Source organism: Polypterus senegalus, chromosome 5, assembly GCF_016835505.1.
Source record: "Polypterus senegalus isolate Bchr_013 chromosome 5, ASM1683550v1, whole genome shotgun sequence".
Lineage (NCBI taxonomy): Eukaryota > Metazoa > Chordata > Cladistia > Polypteriformes > Polypteridae > Polypterus > Polypterus senegalus.
In genome coordinates, this window is record NC_053158.1 from 134,638,767 (window position 1) to 134,658,019 (window position 19,253).

Genomic DNA, 19,253 nt, shown 5'->3' on the forward strand with positions numbered 1-19,253 from the left:
TGAAATGTGGAGGTTAAAAACAATAGAAAAAAGTTTTCTTAAAAACAACAAAGTTAAAATAGAGCAGGAAGCATTCTTTAAAAATTAAAAAAAAAAACAAAAAAACAAACAAGAAGAAGCCTGGTGCCTTTTTACCTGGCGGCCCCCCTGCTTCCCAACTGGGGAGTTGCCCTACTTGCAGCTGACGTTAACTCTGCCTACTTCAGCTACTTCGCTCACTCTCTCTCTAACTCACTCACTCAACCTCCCGTCCATTCTTTCTTTTTACTCCCCTTCTAGCGGACTCGTGCTTCTGTTTATCAAGATAAGCAGCCCCAGGAACAATCATGAATGCGGACGGTCCCTCACAAGTGCACTTTGGTGAGAAACGCCCACATCGCTAATCGCCCTGACAACCTTCAGCCACATAACCACCACGCCCCCTCACCAAGCTGCGAGCGCGGTGATTATTTATTTTAAAGTTGGACTTTGACAGGAGCTGTGGACCCGTTATATCACACACGTGAAAGTTCACAGAGAGTTATAGCGAGGGTTGTTCACTGAATGCTAGCAACTGGCGCACTAATGCTCATGGGCAGTCGTGGCTTTGTCTCGAGAGAGGTAAACAAAGTTAGCATGCGAGTCGTATTCCAAACAAAGGTTGTATACCAAGCAAAATTTTTCGTGTCCAAACAGGACGTATACCAAGTTGGACTTATTCCAAAGCAGACGTATACCAAGGTACCACTGTATTTATATCACTGTATCTGAGTGTGAATCACAGCAGCAGCTGATCGGAAAGAGAATTATCGGTATACAGTTTCATGGACACGCTGTCTCAGCCACTGCAAAACGTTTTAAACCCTTTCCTGTACAGACCTCGCGGTTCAGAAACAGTTTCATCCCAAGAACTTTAACTGCACTCAATCAATTGCACCTTGTAGAACTGTTTGTACTTATAAGTACAATCACCCCACTGTAAACTTGCACTATAGTTATAATATTGCACAACCTGAGCCACTTTATAAAGCGCGTATTTACATATGATGACGATATCATTTTTAAGGTGAAATATAGCAAAATATGTTTATTAAATTATACAGATAAAACTTTAACTTCATTTAAATAATCTATATTCTTCACTGGGAGTGTCGTTAAGGATAGAATAATTAAACATGTACTAAGAAGATATTTCAATGTTCCTTAACACTAGAATTACCAGAGCCTACGAAAAAACTCGTAATTCCGTCCCACCTTAAACTGCTCCTTAAATCCCTTCACACCCCTCCGCCAGCGTCCTTTGTCTTCTAAATGTGCTGATAAAGAGAAGCTTGGAGCAGCCGGCTATTCCATCCCCCCACCAATTTAGAACGTGCACGAACTTCTCCCAGCTCATGCCTTGATTATCTGGGAGTGAAGTGGAGTTTTAGAGCGGAAATAATAGATCGTTATTTGGAACACACGCATTTCATGTCTGTTCCGTTTCTACAGTAATCTGTGTCAACACATTGTTAAAACAGAAACGTTTTTTATATTCTAGTAGTAGATGACAAAATGTAGGCATAAACTATATAATGTATGAAGCTTGAAGTCCAAATAGCAAAGAAACATTTTCACAAGAATAACACAATTGCGCTTTTATTCAAAAGTACAACTGCAGAAACAAAAAGCCGCCTTAACATGCAACATTGACAGCAGTTTTATTGAAACTGCCTCTGTGGTTCAATAGACTCACTTCCTGCTTGGGAGTCAAAAGGTTACGAGTTCGATCCCGCGCCTCTGCGTTTTGAGAAGTAAACTGCTCTTAGTCTTACTGTTTTAGAATAAAAGCATACATTTGATTTCAGTCTGTAACAGCCGGTGCAATTTATGATCCTTGTAAAGGTTAGCTTTTTTTTTTAATTCACTTTTCATTCTCTCAGTCGTGTTCAGAATCAATCCATACAACCCCATCTGACACGGCTGTTTTCACTAAAGACGCGCTATAGCTCAGATTACTGTAGAAACGAAACAGACATGAAATGCGTGTGTTCCAAATAACGATCTATTATTTCCACTCTAAAACTCCACTTCACTCCCAGATACTCAATCAAGGCATGAGCTTAGAAGACAAAGGGCGCTGGCGGAGAGGTGTGAAGGGATTTAAGAAGCGATTTAAGGTGGGACGGAATTACGAGTTTTTTCGTAGGCTCTGGTAATTCTAGTGTTAAATGTTTTGAAGAATCGGCGCTAAGCTTACAGATGGCTTAACTTCTATTACAGAGCTGATTGTGTGGCGATCGGTTACTTGGGGAAAGAAAAGCACTGACTGCAGTGACGGCTACGCCAATATATATTGAATATGAAACAGAAAGAGAAAATAACAACACAGCTAAAAACACAGCCACAAATTTCGGCAAAATTTAAATGCTTGTGTCATGAGCACGAGGCGGCTATGCAGTGTCTGCAACGGACGTGGCCATCCACCGTGCATAAGCTACCTTACTGACATTGGCGGCGAAGGAGCCACTGATTCTTCCTCTACCCAGTGCCACCACAAGCCTAGAGCTGCCCCTGAGTACTGCTGCAATAAATTATTTCATCGAAGTGAAACACATGTTTAATAACGTGCTTTAACTCCTGTCATCATGAAAATGATATCACGTATACATCTCCAGTATTTTAGTTATTCAGAGAGCTGTAATATCACGAATGTAATGGATTCTGTGTCCAATTGGAGGAAGAGAGCCGGTTTAAGAAGCAAGTAGTGATTCACACACATAGGCACATAGAAGATCAAATACAAAACAAAGCATTTAACATGCTACTTTAATTACGATGTGATTTGAGAAACTGGTTAATTAAACCATTTTAAGATGAAGTTTATGATGTTCTACTTTAATGACAAAATAAACTGCGTGATTAAAGTGGAAATGTCGAGATTGAAGTTGACATTTCGTGCTTTTTCCCCACTGTGTGCCTTTTTTTCTCTGTACCCTAATAAGCTTTCATATGACACTCAGACAGTGGGCTACAACTTGGCTTTTCACAGCGACTTTGATATGCGACTTCTTTTTTATTTCCGGTACTATGCGATTTTGTGAACGTGAGCTTTCAAGTTTCTCCAACACGCTATGTCACTTGATCAACTTCCTTTTGTTGATTATACCACGGTTTATTTGAACAAATAGTATGTTTTTCCTTTGCCTCCACTTGGTATTCGCTGAAATTCTTATATTTTCCCCCGTGCTTTTCCCATTGTCTTTTCACAGAAGGCTGAGCTTAAGAGCAATTTATATTCATTTGCATATTCAAAGAGACGTAATTCTGGGAGGAGTTGGGGTGTTACATAAAGCGTGTGCACGAGCTTACTTTTTAAGCTTTTTATGCTTAATCCCCTTCATGCTTATTCTACTGGATTGTAATGTACTTCTATTGTGAAGATTGCAAATGATCTCTGTTCCCTGAGATTCTGTTAGTAGCAAAGGTCATGAATCGAGCATTTTCATTTGAAATGTATTTTGGCACTGTGGTGCTGTTAGTCCAAAATGCAGATTCTTGTAAGGGTGTTTGCAGTTCACCTTTTAGCATCTTGTCCATTTTGACTGCTACAACTGCTGCTGTTAGCTCCAGCCTTGGAATTGTGACATACTTCAGTTGTGTCACTTTTGACTTTCCAATTAAAAATGAACAAAGTTTTTTTTTTTTTTTGGGTCTTCTTTAGTCAAGGGAAGATGTGACAGTACAATATCCATCTTCACTGGCATCTGCAAAATGTGCATTTGTACTGTCCTTATGGTTCCAAACCATCCTGGTTTGCATGTGTTCACATTATAGTTTGCTAGCTACTGTAAGTCATCCATCCATTTTTTTTTTTTTAATTTCTGAATGTGCTTGTCTTCCACTTCATCCCATCCACATTTTCCTTTGCACAAGTCTCTTAAAAATAAGCTTTGTGGTCAGTATAGCAGATACTAAAAACCTGAGTAGTTTATAAACTGAACTGACAACTGATAGATTTGCAAATCTGATAAAACAGTACTCTTAGTTGGCATTTTTGAATCGGCATCACAATTACTCGTAAGTTTGAGGAATGCTTGAGTTTTTCTTCCAAGAAGGTTTAACTGTCTCTGTAGAATTTCCATCCAAATTGTTATTGTACTACCAGGGTCTATAAAGGCATATGTTTCTACAAATCTTTTGCTTCTTTTAGATTTTACCTTAACGGGGACCACATAGTGCATATTCTTCTCCTGCCCCAATAAAAGCACAAATTCCCTTCTCGGTTTCCTCATTAGTGAATGTTGCTTTACTGGATGTAGCTCCATCTTTTTTGATATGGATGTCTGGATACTGCATCGATCGAACATATTTGATATTTCTTTATTTATAGTTCTTACCAAGGTGCCCCTGTTTGAGACAAAGCATAAACCTTTAGATTTTAGACAGTCAATTCTACCTTTGTCTGGGGTTTCCTTGATTTCACTACATTCTGCAAGAGTAGGTTTGTCTCTTCAAAATATACAAGACTTTTTAAATGCACTGACAGCTGTCAGACTTTTTGGCCAAGGTGTCTTCTGTCCCCTTCTCAGCAGCACTGGTAATACTTGAGGTAACAAACATATTTCCTCTCTGCATTCTGTTTGGTGGATTGCGGACCGTTTACCTTTTGGTCTTTTTTTAGAAAGGATGAAACAATATTTTAGCTTGCCAGTGTAGAAAGGTAATTAGTTTGTTCATGTCTGCCCTTCTGCCTAACTTTTCTTGAAGACTGTAGGCAAAACTTCCCCATTCATTTTGTAAAAGAGTTTAGAGTACAGTACAAATATGTTAATTGCTCTTGAATTCTTCACCATTCTATACATTAGCCATAGCATTCATACAAATAGTAAGAAAGGCTGCATATACTCAGTGCCACTCTATTTCTGCCCTTTTGAGGACATTTCAATGCTATATCCAGGTATGTCAGCTATTTATATATGGCTGCCACAGTAACTATCAAGTAGCTTTCTGGCTTTTGCGGAACCTCATTTTGGTGGCATCTGTGTACAACTTTTAACCATATCTTGAGAAGAGTTGTATTAAGTAATCTAGCTTATCTTGAGGGTTCTCAAACACATTTCCTACCGTGTGATTAAATGCCCTGATAAAGTCTACATAACCCAATGAGTCACCTAAAAATAAAGGGACTTGTCTGTGTGGTACTTTAGTAAGCATTGGAGGACATTGCTCTAAGATTTCTTTTGCCTGTTTAAGATCTCAGTTTGCTTCTGCATAAACTGACGAATATCACTCAGATCTTTTTTGATATTCTTGAGTGTTGGCACTTGTGTAAGACGTTGGTTACTCTTTAGCCTCGAAGCCTTTGGAAAAAGCTCAAGTTCTGACTACTTAAGTGTGACTGTCGAAGATGCTGCTGCTACTGCAGTTGACTGTGACAGCAGCATTGTTTACTTTCAATTGTGCACTTTAACTCGGAGCTTGTGCAACACTGGCTTCAGTGCAAACTTTATCTTGTAGTTGTAATGCACTAAGTTGACTAATAAATTGTTTGTTAGCTTCACTCGTTAGAGTTTCATGAAGTTACATGTTTGTTCTTAGAACAAAACTATTCCATACCTTAGTTTTAGATGTGAATGTTGAATTTAGCATTTTCCTTGTGGCTTCTTTTGGCAGTAAAGGTATTAACATATCATTCAGCGCTTTAAGTTCACCATGTATTTCTGTTGGTTTGTTTCAATAGCCTCGCTATCCAGGGAAAATTTACAAGGTCACCTTTAAGCCATTCAATTTCAATCATAAGATAAAGCTGATCTTGCCTTTCATTTATATGATCTTTAAGTATATTTATCTTTTCCGAATTAGTCTGTACTCTGAACATTTCCTTTGACCTCACTTGGGCTTTGTACAGACATCTTTAAAAACTGCACAAGTAACAGACAGCATTTCCAGGCAATAGTTTCTCAACAGCAGCCATGTCCCAATCACAATATTCACATCTTTCTCCCACCTTTATATTCTATCACAATCTCTAAGTTTTTTATAGTGCTTTTATTTATGTTTGGAATTTTTTGAGGACCTAGAGCTTGTGATCACAGTGCACATTCTAAAATATGTTATTGACTCCTAATGGGGTTCAATGCCATTTATATATTCATATGTTAAAAGGAGAAATGAAACATAACTTTAAATGAATAATTTAATGGATAATACAGAATTAAAGATGGCAGTTTTGTTTCCTATTTTTAATATTCCATGTTGATTAGGATGTATACGTGACAATACAACTCTATAAACCTATAATCACTGAGAAGGATTTATTCCTAAATTTATATAAATGCATTATTACTTGTGTACTGTTGTTAATGTCTGTAGTATTTTCACCATCTAACATTTTTTCAGTGATAACTAGTTGTCACTCATCTAGTGTTTCATAAATTAAAACAATGAATTAGACATAGACAGAGAAACATCATTTGGTCTGTCTAATTTGGACAGCTGAGTGTTCTCACATACAGTGGAATTGTGACTACTGTGTTTTAAGACTTTATCTCCTAAGGTAACATACAAAAGGGAAGAAATTAAGGGTTTCTGCACTTAATTGAGAAGGATTGATTCAATGTCAAAATTCATGACAAACATGGAATACTACTCACATTTTTATATATATTTAATTTTTCACAAATTTCACACTGCTTATTCATTCCTAAACTCCTTTGTAAGGTTAATTTTCATAATGCAATCACCTAGATAAATGGAAACATTTTTAAGATTTCACTGGCTCAAAGAATGCCCTTACTTTTTGTTCATATGAAACCAAAATATATGAAATTGAAAGGATGAGCTTAATATTAGTCATCAAAACAAACTGAAGACAGACACTGTCCTTCATTAAATACTGTTTAACTCTATTTAACTGAGCTTTATCACTTTATATTTCATGTTTATTGGGCTTTTCCAATTATTTCACAATTTTTTTTCATAATGCTTTGGATCATGTGAAGATGTGAGTGAACCATAGCACTGGCACACGTTGCTGCACCCTCTAGATAGAGCTCCACCCTGTGAGATTAACAGAGTCTGATTGTACAATGAAAACCTCACATCCTGTTCCAAATAGCTGCACTCTGTGGGTGAGGTGTACTTGGAATGACTGTGAGAATGATACACATTTTTTGTGTAGCTCTATGAGTGAAGAGTGCTGAATGAGAATGTACAAGAATTGGTTTTCGTAAAATATGATGAGCATTTTATTTAAATTTTTTCAGTTACCTGTGGTGTGGTTTCACACCCCGATTCTAAAAACTTAAAATTGCAAAGTGAATAAGAAAAAATATTATCATACAGACATCCTCAGAACATGAAACTATCATAACTGTTAACATAAGAGCAAGGAGAAATTGTACTCAAAGAAGCACACTAGGTTCAGTATCAAAAGTATAGCCAAAATGAGCATGAGTGCTTTTTGTGTGAAAGTATTTCAATCTAAATGAAGTTTTAGTCATGGCCTCACTCATCCAAGCTTCCACTACCTTCCTTAAGAAATGTTGACCCAGAACCCTGACACCCCATATTAAAAAATGAAACACAATCGAAAATGTTAAATTGTGGTTATGTCTCTGTAATGGTTTGTCTGAAGTTTGGAGTGTCAAGGGTTTTTTCATCTCATCTGTGCACATTGTGTCCAAGTGTGGGATTCATATTTTATTAAAAAAAAAAAAACATTAACTTCCCCCTTTCTACACTGATATAAAACAAGACATGGTATTTTTTAAATATTTAAATTTCCTATGTTACCAGATTTTAGTTCAAACTGAAAGCTTAATCTCTACTATGGAATTCACTGGAATAATGTCTTGGGTTCAGTGCTCATCATAATGTTGTGTTTTAAATTGGAGGTACACCACTTTGTTTCATGAGTTGATGTGATAACCCTTTTTTGTAAAGTACATCATTCCTCTATCTTGCATATTTTGATCTGTCTGTAACTTGTTTTTATGTGGAACATATGAGATGATTTGTCCCCTTCAAAATGCCTTTTGAGTGTCTCCCAAATTGTTCCCACAGATATCTCTGTAGTCGCATTTGTCCCTAATTACTGGTCAATTTATGATGGAATGAATCTTATAAATTCCTCATCTGCTAGTAATAATGGATTCAGTTGACCACAGATGAGTTATACTAGTAAGGCATGATTTCATTTTTATGATAAGAGGAGCATGATCAGTGTTAACCATATTCTATTTACAGGCCTCAAGGGTATAAACCATAAATACTTGATTCATGAAAAATGTGCGGTGTAGTTGTGAGGAAAATATTGTCATGCATGTGGGTATAAAAATCTTCAGCCTTAATAAAGTTTGAGATAACTGCATTAGTTCTAGATAATGTGGTTTCAGCTTTTATGAGCCTAAGAGAGCTCATTATTTAGGAATAACTCAAGAGCTTTTTATTTATTGTTGGGATTTGGTGCACATAAAGTAAATATATAGTATGTTTATAAATTAACCAGAATCAGCTTAGATTCACACATATAGAACAAAGAATTAGTCTAAACTTTTAAGTTGATATTTGTTGGCAATAATGTTGTTGTGAGTGAGCTATTCATAGGCACCACATCTTTTTTTCTATCTCAGCATAGAAATGGGGCTTGCAGCTCGTGCAAACGGACACTGCCAGCACATCACCACTGACTAGGATGAAAATGTACTCCCCCAGAAAAATGGGGCTGCTGTTTATGCTATTAAACATGGCTACCAAAAAGTTAAGCAAAGCTCTTATACATTCATCGAAAGTTGTGTTATTGGGTACTGTCATCTGTCCTCTTTCTTTCTCCTCATGATGCTCCTCATTAGATCCAGTAAACTAATTTTGACCCCTGGTTAAAAAATAACATTAAGAAAAGATTTTACTTGCATAGTACTTCTGAAGCATGATTAATTGAAGGCATTATAACAGAGGCCTATTATCTTAAATTTCCTGAGCAAAACCCGGCAACACAGCTAGTATGCATCTATGACAATTTGTGAATTGTGTCAATTGCTGTCTGCCTCACTTAGACATATGTTCTACACTCATAACATTTTGGTTCAAAATCTTTGCATATTTCTCGGATAGCTTTGAAAATACACTTTTAAAAGTATACTTTTTAACAATAATATTCACAATGACATCATATTGGATTTTATTGTACTATGAAAAATATATTGTGGTATACTATACCACATTACTATTAGGGAATCCAATCCCGGGAATGAAACTGCTGGAATTACCGACTGAACGGGAACGGCCAAGCTCGCATACATATCGTGTAAAAATCGATCAAGAAATAACAGAGTTATAGTTGAAAATAATTAAGTGGCACAGGTTTTTGGCCCACGGTGTAGTGTGTTGCTCATTAATTCAGTCAACAACAGACCAGAAGCAGTCAGTCTCCTGGCTCCCACTAAGACTGAGCACAGTGGACTGGGAGGTGTCTGCACTCTGCAGCTCATCAATGCCGGGACAAGGCAGAGTTCGTTGAAGTCTGTGGCATGTGCTGTTGACAGCACAGGCTGGTGTCTTCATCAGACAACAGCTTTGAACAGCAACTTGAAATTGCAATGCGTCAGTCTGTTGCATCCACATTAGCTGTGCCAAGAAACTTGCCATCACAGAATAATGACAAGAAACTGGATGCATCAGTAAAGGCTGAAATGGCGGTGTTTCAGGGCAACGACAAGCACGGCCGTTGTTTAGAACAAGTGTATCAGTATCTGATGACTGTCCCGCCTACTTCAGTGGAGGCAGAGCGTGTTTTCTCAGCGGCTGGCGTACCCTGCATGAAGGTGCGCTTTCGCCTGGACGATGGCACGCTTGACCCTTTGTGCTTTCTACACTCTTATTACACAACTAACTAGATACATGTACTTAAATGACAGCATGAACTGCTTGTAGTTAAGGTTAGTCTTTTATTGGTGTCAACATATTTCAGTACTTTTATTAAAAATAACTGTTGGTTGTTCTAAAACTGTTCACATGTGAGATGCCTTGTGCACTGTGTCATTCACGGGAGCCCGGGAATGACATGCAGGATTCCCGAATTCCCGGGAATGGATAAACCCATCAGGGAATGGATTCCCTAATTACTACCACAGACTCATTTGGCTCATGAGAGCATCCTAACCCACCTTCCATAACTCAATTGGAAAGTAATAAGCCTTAAATTGTCTTTAAAAAAAAAAAAAGAATGAATGAATGGTTCAATAATTTTTTACACTTTAGCAAGATTTCATTAATCCTTTTTTAATATAGGGCTGACAGGTCTTTGCCTAACCTTTCTTGCTATTTTAATATACTGCTCAAAAAAATTTAAAGGAACACTTTTTAATCAAAATATATCATTAAGTCAATGAAACTTCTAGGATATTGGTCTTGTCAGTTAAGTAGCAGAGGGTGTTTGGTAATCAGATTCAGCTGCTTTTGTGTTAATTAAATTAACAACTGGTGCACTAGAGGGGCCACAATAAGACGACCCTCAAAACAGGAATGGTTTAACAGGTGGAGGCCACTGACATTTTTCCCTCCCCATCTTTTCTGACAGTTTTTTCACTAGTTTTGCATTTGGTTATGGTCAGTGTCACTGCTGGTAGCATGAGGCGATACCTGGACCCTACAGAGGATGCACTGGTAGTCCAACTTCACCAGGATGGCACATCAATATGTGCCATTGCCAGAAGGTTTGCTGTGTCTCCCAGCACAGTCTCAAGGGCATGGAGGAGATTCCAAGAGACAGGCAGATACTCTAGGAGACCTGGACAGGGCCGTAGAAAGTCCTTAACCCATCAGCAGGACTGGTATCTGCTCCTTTGGGTGAGGTGGAACAGGATGAGCACTGCCAGACCCCTACAAAATAACATCCAGCAGGCCACTGGTGTGAATGACACTGACCAAACAATCAGAAACAGACTTCATGAGAGTGGCCTGAGAGCCCAGCATCCTCTAGTGGGTCCTGTGCTCACTATCAGGCACTGTGGTGCTCTTTTGGCATTTACCATAGAATACCAGAATTGGCAGGTCCATCACTGGCGCACTGTGCTTTTCACAGATGAGAGCAGCTTCACCCTGAGCACATGTAATAGACGTAAAAGGGTCTGGAGAAGCTTTTAGAACGTTATGCTGCGTGTAACATCATTCAGCACAACCACTTTGGTGGTGGGTCAGTGATGGTCTGGTGAGGCATATCCATTGAGGGACACAAGACCTCTACAGGCTAGATAATGGCACCTTGACTGTCATTAGGTATCGGGATGAAATACTTGGACCCATTGTCAGACCCTATACTGGTGCAGTGGGTCTTGGGTTCCTCCTGGTGCACGACAAATCCTGGTCTCATGTGGCGAAAGTATGCAGGCAGTTCTTGGAGGATGAAGGAATTGATACCATTGACTGGCCCCCATGCTCGCCTGACCTAAATCCAATAGAACACCTCTGGGACATTGTTTCAGTCCACGCGACGCTTCAGCCTGTACAGGAGCTCAATGATGTCCTGGTTCAAATCTGGGAGGAGATCCCCTCGGACACCACCCATTGTCTCATTAGGAGCAAGTGCCAACGTTGTCAGGCATGCACACAAGCACGTAGGGGCCATACAAACTATTGAGTACTATTTGGAGTTGCTGCAATGAAATTTCAGCAAAATGGACTAGCCTGCCGCATCATTTTTTCATTTTGATTTTCGGGATGTATTTGCATTCAGTAGGTTGATAGTTTTCATTTCCATCACACGATGTGACATCCTTTTGTTCCTAACACATTACCCAGTCCATATCAGTATCGATATCCAGCTTAATTTTTTCCCCCATTGATATCTGATGTGTTTTCAAAGTGTTACTTTAATTTTTTGGAGCAGTGTATATAAGGAACCAAGCTAGGCTCAATCTTCACATAAACCTTTGGTAGGGGATGGAGGTTGTGTTTTTGTTTAGTTAAATGGATTTTGTTTGGAACATAATGGCTATATTGTAGAAATGTTAATATGAATGCATGTTTTATTGTGCTGTTAAGTATGTTCTTAATTTTTATATGATCAGCTGTATTTGCATGATGCACATCTATCGGCAAAAGGCCGCCACATCAGTTATAATAGATAGAGAGAACTTTATTTGTCCCTGGGGGGAAATATGGCTTTTTAATGAATCTCTTTAAATAAATAAATTAAATTAAATAAATATAAAATACATACATACACACACCAGAATGACAAAAAAAAAAGAAAATGATAAAAGAGAACTTTATATTGCTGTTGGTACAATGTAGCCCCAGAAACTGCTGCTTGACATACTTTTGCCGAATTGTTGGCTGAAAGTACTTATTGTGTCAGAAAGAGGATGTGCAGCTTGTTCATAAAGACACTCAGTTTTGTTTTAATTCTCTTCTTTACTTCTACCTTCTTGTGGTCCAGAGTGCATCCCATAATGGAGCCTTCCCTTTTACTTTGATTCAGTGGGCCTCTCTTGAAGAGATTTTGCCAGCTCAGCACACTACAGCATAGAAAATTACACTGGCCATCACAGTGATTTTGAAAAATGTAAAGGATGTAACTACTTACAATACAGGAACACACTCTACTAAGAAAGAGAGCTTGTTTTGCACTTTCTTGTATTGTTCTTGTGTTACAAGACAAGTTCAAAATGTCATTGATGTGGATCCCCAAGTATTTATAGGTATAGAGGCTCCACAGTGAAAGTCAATAACCAATTCCTTGGTTTTGCTGATGTTTAAGATGCAGACAATTTTCTTTGCACCAAGAAATAGTTCTCTGTGGGACTCCTATACTCTGCAATGTCCCCAATTATTAATATACTCCATGTAGTTGTGTTTATCCCAATTTACCAAAGTTCTGCAGGTTTTCCTTTGCCTCATAGGATGGTTCTGGCCACAGTGTGATGCATGTTTAAATAATTCCACAGACCAAGTATCCTCATTTTAAAAGTTTTAGCAAAATTCAAAGCAAGCAGTTTACACACAAAATAGAGAAATTAAAAAAGATAAGCCTTACACAGATTTTTCTTACACAAGAACTTTTTTTAAATATGTTTTTTTCCTCCAGGTTTGGTCATACAGTTGCACATTAAGCACAGACAGAAAACTGTACGCCTTCTCCTATGTGCAACATATCTAACAGTCCATGCTAGTGGTAAGACTATTTTCCGGCTTAATTAATATACAGTTTTACAGATATAGTTAAGAAAGTTCTATTTTGTGTTAACTTTACAGGTGGTAAAGAGCTGTAACATATTCTATATACGTATAATATGAGAAAATTACATTCTATCAATTAAGCAAACACTAGTATGACTAACATTAAACATTAAATTTCTACATTAACTTTCTAAGAGTGGCTCTTTTGTTTCCGGCCCCTGATTTTTTTTTTTAATGCAGGAGCCGAGATGATTACTATCTTTTACTTCAACAAGAGCCACAAACTATTCTTATACTCTAAATATGATTTTCAAATAACTAGTAATTTAAACTGTACACAAACATCTAAGAATTTCATATTTCAAACATTAGCGGTTTCCTGAAGCAGGCATACTTTATTCACTGGTCTGTCCAGTATGCTAGTTTTGGTCTGCACACAAACTCTTCTGACTGAAACTTTGGCATTTGGCATAATCTTGATGATTCGACCCAATATCCAAGAGTTGCAGGGTGCAACATCATCTAGTATTAAAATAACGTCCCCTGGTTCAAAATGTCTTCTTGGTGTAGGCCATTTTTTTTTCTTGAAGTATTGGCAAATACTCTTTAGACCAGGTTTTCCAAAACAAATCAGCTATGTATTGAACTTGCCTCCACTGTGTTACAGTATACTGGTAATTTTTAGAAGAATCCAGGAGGTATGTTGGGCTGTGCCTTCAGTAACAGTAAATGACTAGGTGTGAGTGTCTTCAATTCATTTTGATTATTGAGTCTACTTCACACATTACTGTTTGAAGACGTTCAAGTGTTTGTTAATAGAGTATTGAGTTTAGAATCTTTGTTTCTGATTTGTCTTTCCCACACTCTGCCTTGATGCGAGGCTGCTGGTGGATTGAAAATCCATTAGATTTTTCTTTGTCATCACATTGCAAATTTTCTTTTGTCGAGATTTTTAATTGCTTCACATAGCTCTTTCTGAACCAATAAAATCTGTTCCATTATCTGAGCACATGATTTGAGCATGTCCTTTTCTGCAACTGAATCGATGTATGGTTTTAATTCAAGAGTCGGTGTCCAAGCTGTGTGCAAGTGTTAGACAGGTGAAAATGACTCTATAACTCTTGACTAGACTTCGACCTCTTAATTGAAATGGTCAAAAATCAACTTCAACATTGCAGGAAGCTGATTGGGTAGCTAATAATTGATTTGCAGGCAAATCTGAGCTAACAGAATATCACGCCTTGTACCGGGCTTGTTTTGAAACTTTATCTGAAATGACAAATGTTGAACACATACCCAAAAGACAAACTTTTTTTGTTTTAGTACTAATGACAAAATTTGACATTTGAAGTATATAATATGTGAAGACTGAAGTCCAAATATGAAATAAGCACTTTTACAAAAGGTACAGATATAACAGAAATAAAACATGAAAAAAAGTTTGTCTTTAAGGTATGTATTAAACATTTCTGTCATGCTGCCCTTACATAGATCTTTGTAGACACGGAACACACATGAAATACATATGTTCCAAATAATGATATATTTACCTATACAGCTCCCGGTACTTCATTCCCAGATAAACAAGGTTTGAGCTGGGAAAGCTTTTTGCCATTTCTGCGGTGGTGGCGGGGATGGTATAGCAGGGTGCTTGCTGTTTGTGCTTATCGACACATTTACAACACAAAAGACGCTGACGTAGAGGTGCGAATGGATTTCAGGTGGGCTGGGTTTACAAGTTTTTTCATAGGCTTTGGTAATTCTATTGTTAAGGGACATCAGTTTCTATACAACCTTGATCCTGCAGTAATCTCACAGAATTGATTAGCTAACTGTACATTAAGTGAACTCCAAATTCTGTCAGATTTATAAAACTATACCATTGTTCTCACACCAAATTCATCAAAAGCTCCCCCCATCTCTACCCAATAAGAGTAATATCCTTCTATTCAGCGCTTCATGTTCAGCTTGTTTATCATGAAAGTTCGTATCTAACAGCTCCAAAATTAAGGGGAAATTATGTGAGATTGCTTTTAATACTTTCAATTTTAACCACAACACCACAAAGCTGATTGTGCTTTTCATTTGTGATTGTTAAGTATATTTAAATGATTTTTGTTCGAGTCTGCACTGTTATCGCTCCATGTGGCTTCACTTAGGCTCTGTTTGGATATCTTTAAAGCTGTGCAAGTAACTGACAGCATTTCCAGGCAACTGCTTCTCAACAGCAGCTACATCATAGTCGACTTGACTTGCCTTTGCTGGATAAAGACAGGAATGTGGCAAGCTTCTTGCTTAAGTCATCATAAGATACAATTGTCTGCAATGCCTTTATCTTTTATAGTCTCTTTAAATTAGGGTATGATGTCTTTAGCTTTCAGATCCAATCATGCATATATTAAAATAGAGAGGAGAACAGTACCTCATTAGCTCAGTTTTTTTTTTTTTTTGTTACATTCAGGAGTACTAGCCCTCAGATGATAGTTTCCAGTTCAATGTCCTCAGATGGCAGTTTTCTAACAAAATACTGTATATAGATGTGTTTGTTCAAAATTACCAAAGTTCTGGAACTTTTAGTTTGCTTCTTAGGATGGTTCTGGAAATAGTGTGATGTGTGTTCAAGTAATTCCACAGATTGTGTCCAAGTTTTAAAAGTTTTAGTAAAGTTCAAAGAAAAACGTTGACAAAAAAATGGAGAAAAAAACGATATTAAAAGAAAAGAACTTTATGCAATTTCCTATATCCAACGTATCAAACAGTCCATGCTAGCAGTAAGACTATTTCCTAACTGGCTTAATTAACACCGTTTCACATATATATTTAAGAAAGTTCTATTTCTTGTTAACCTGCAGGGGGTGAAGGGCTATACCATATTCTGTGTGTGTGCATATATGTTGACCTGCATATTTCATCTCTTTCATTAAAAGACAATTTACAACAGCCATATTTTTTATGCACTGCACATTTCCTCTTTTTTTTTTTAGTCCTCTATAATCTGAAACCATCTCAAAAGTCATGCTAATCCATGACCTAAGGCTGGATTTGATAGGGGTAGAACTTAACTTGGAATTTCTATACTCCCTCCATTAAAGAGAATGCATGAATGTCAAACTCAACAAATTTGTCAACGTTCTGAAGAGCCTTCCCACAATCTTCTAAAGTCTCTGTAATGCACGATTATCAGAGTAATTTTTTTTTTTGTGCCTGCGGTGTAATAATGTGGTATGTGAAAGATAATATGGTAGATGCCTTGGTATTTGTGTTTATGAAGAGAAAGATGCCATATTACAAAATCGTCACCAAACAGAACATCTGCACTTTTATGTATAGCTGGAATTTAAACAATTTTTAATGTTTTTTATTCATGAATGCTTTAATTACCCTCTCCAAAACCACAGTGTCGTGCAGAACCAGTTAAAGAAAAATAGTTTAGACATCTATATATGTCCACACTTTACAATATCGATGTATAATACCTTTCTGGAAAACACCTCTAGGGCAACACTGCCTTCAATAATGTAGTTTTTATTCAGTTTTTGTAGTTTTGCAGAATTTTATGGGAAATGCTCTAATGTATTCTCATACTGTTTTGTATTCCCTTTTTCTTAAGGCATATTTCTGAATTTATTTTATTACAAAGTAAATAATAAATCTGATTGATTCATGGGTTATTCAGATTATTTGTGAAAAACATCTGGTGCTAAATATCCTGTTTTTATAGATTATAGAATTCTTATATCAGATGTATTCCAGTTGTAGTCACCAAGGGGTGCAACTGAGCCCCAAATTGCAGACACAGTAATGCTCAACATGCTTCTGGGTTTAAGTATGAGATTTTTTTTTTTTTTTAATACAACTTTCTAACAATCACCTTTACAAGATCAGTCACCAATACAATAATTCTGTCAGTTTCTTCTTTCTTCCTTCCTTCCAGAGTGTCACCTGCTGCCTCCTGACTCTCTTTCCCCAATGTGAGATGGTGGACTCCTTTTTAAGTCTGACTCTGGAATGCATTCGGTGCCACAGCATTTCCGGAAGTACTTCCAAGAGGGTAGTATGGAAACCAGGAGGTCCACCCCTAACAATCTGGGACGCCTCTGGTAACCACTAGTCCATAATTCATATGATTCTGGCTGGGAAAGTAGCTGTTTCCTCCTCCAGCCAGTGTGCTATATAGTCCTTCCACTCTGGCCTGCTGTCTGGGCAATAAATGATGCCCTGCCCCATCCAGGACGCCTTTCCTGCCTTTCAAGCACTTAAACAGTATATTCTTAAAGAACAATGTCTGGTTTCACCTCCATACTGTAAAATATAGATTTGCATTTTAAATAAGGCAAGTCTGAGCGGAGCAGCGAGTGGAAGCACAGAGCGGAGCAGCGAGCAGAAGCACAGAGCGGCGGTGTGTTCCACAGGCACGTAGCCCTTCGCAAACATCCGAGTAAGTTGAACTGAAGTAAAGCCAGCAGCTGACCAGGAGAAATATCTCTCAGTGAGAAATCAAAGTTGATCGCTCAGTGGGTGGTGGAAACTTAAAGCCGACAGTCTCTTAGTGATTCAGCTGAACGCGGAAAGCGCCACCGAAGTTATTACAAAAACAGAGAAGATGATATCAACACTAAACGTAAGTTCTATCTGCTCTCCACCTATTGAGGGCACGTTTATATGTTGTGTGTCCTGCAGCAGGTACAGTTCAGGTTCACCTGCCAAATGTGTTTAGTTAATTTAGAGTTGGTCGGGAAAATACCCGAATTGTAGGACTGCGTTAGGAACCTGATAGCAATTAGGCAAACTGAAAATTGGATCGACTCAGTTTGTTTAAACAATTCGGCTACTTCTGATTCAGCTTCAGTCTCTCCAGGTCCCACTGTAGTCAATGCTCAGCCGAAGTCAGCAGCACCAATTCAGCCACAGGGCGAGTAGGTAACAGTAAGACCGGGGTATAAGAAGCCAAAATTTTGTCCCCTGGCACCCAGGTCACCAATTCTGACCCAGAACAGATTCTCAGCACTCCACAGTGCGCCTGTGAAAACTGAGAATAAGAAAGTGCTCATAATTGGCGATTCCATAGTGCGGAATGTTAGAATTACAAACTATGTTAAACCAGCAGTTAATGTTAAATGCCTCACAGGGGCCAATATTTCTGGCATAGAGGCCGCATTGGACCATGTCGCCAACAATGAAGTATCTACCTTATAGCTGCATGTCGGCACTAATAATATTGATTTACAGCAATCTGAGGTATTAAAGAGGAACTTCATCTCTCTATGCACCAAAACTAAAAGAAAATGTTGTAATTTAGTTGTATCTGGTCCCTTACCAAGACTATATAGAGGGGATGTGATTTATAGCAGATTGCATTCCCTTCACTGCTGGCTAGAAACCTGGGGCCTCATGTATAAACGGTGTGTATGCACAGAGATGTTGCGTATGAACGTTTGCACGTTCAAATCGCGATGTATAAAACTTAAACTTGGCGTAAAGCCACGCACATTTCCACGGTAGCTCATACCCTGTCGTAAGCAAGTTCTCCACTTGGTTTTGCAGACTGGCGGCACCCAGCGTCAAAGCAGTGCTACTGTTCCTGTGTGGTTTATCTTTCTTTTTCAGATCCACATCCCTGACGCGGCTTTATAAATACACTGAAATTAACCGCATATTGTTTATAAGTTTAATGCATCTGATTGTAATTAACACTAGAATTACCAGAGCCTACGAAAAAACTCGTAAATCCGTCCCACCTTAAATCGCTTCTTAAAACCGTTCTCACCTCTCCGCCAGCATCTTTTCTTAATCTAAAAGTGCTGATAAAAGAAAAGCTGCAAGTAGCCGGCTATTCTATCCCTCCACCGACTTAGAACGTGCACAAACTTCTCCCAGTTCATGCCTTGATTGATTTTCTGGGAGTGAAGTGGAGTTTTAGAGTGGAAATAATAGATCGTTGTTTGGAACACACGCATTTCATGTCTGTTCCGTTTCTACAGTAATCTTTGTAAACACATTGTTAAAACAGAAACGTTTTTTATATTCTAGTAGTAGATGACAAAATGTAGGCATAAACTATATACTGTATGAAGCCTGAAGTCCAAATATCAAAGAAATATTTTCACAGAAGG

At 38.0% G+C, this 19,253-nt stretch overlaps 1 long non-coding RNA gene across 2 annotated transcripts in view; it reads left to right on the top strand.

Annotated features, from left to right (window-relative positions):
• Positions 1-19,253, top strand: part of LOC120529515 — a 105,650-nt gene that overhangs the window by 9,327 nt on the left and 77,070 nt on the right. The window contains exon 3 of one of the 2 annotated variants that reach the window (XR_005633767.1): positions 17,075-17,755. The exons of the other annotated variant lie outside the window; for it this stretch is intronic. This is a non-coding gene — a long non-coding RNA (uncharacterized LOC120529515). Of the gene's footprint in view, positions 1-17,074; positions 17,756-19,253 lie in introns of those variants that run through there. 2 annotated transcript variants of the gene reach the window in all.